Below are 678 nucleotides of genomic sequence, written 5' to 3' on the forward strand. Positions count from 1 at the left end.
CCCGGGCTAAAAACACTCATCTCGACCACCGAAAATCCAGCGGATGATGTAGTATACTGGTAAAACCCAGTGAGGAACACTATCGGGTCTGCCCCTGCACATCACTGCACCACCTCCTCTTCTTATACCGGGAATCGAACCTGGGCTGCTTGGCTGGAAACCGGGAAGTAGCGGTCACCAGACAAGTTTGGGATTACGGAAAACTTTTCGGTCCTTCCTCATTAACGGCTGGTAAGCAAGTGCATGTTGAGCAAGTGCACCACACGTCCAGGAATGCTGTTCGGTGATTAGTACCGTCTTGCTCCGTGCACTGAAATGTGTTTTTCTCTGATGAAGACCAAGTCACCAGACTTGTCGCCTGCCGGCAAAAAGCTTCACCGAAAGCAGCGAGGTGTACGCTGCCCCTCAGGTCCCGGGCCACTCGCACACAGGTGCTCTGGCCGGTCGCTAGGAGTTGCTGGAAAATTCCACCTCACTGGCTTCTGATGGAGCCAAGGGCTGAGCCGCCATGGAACGACCCAGGTCTGCGCTCCCCCCCTTCACCACCCGGGCGCCTCGTGTCTCTTTAAAAGTTGAGCAGCAAGTATTTGGTACAGTACGTTGACATTTCTGGCATTTAGTCCTGTTCCCTCCTGACTTAACCTCACGGGGTGGGTCGGCAGTTAGCTTAGGGAGGCA

This window comes from Xiphias gladius, chromosome 24 (genome assembly GCF_016859285.1).
Source record: "Xiphias gladius isolate SHS-SW01 ecotype Sanya breed wild chromosome 24, ASM1685928v1, whole genome shotgun sequence".
NCBI classification, from domain to species: Eukaryota; Metazoa; Chordata; class Actinopteri; order Istiophoriformes; family Xiphiidae; genus Xiphias; species Xiphias gladius.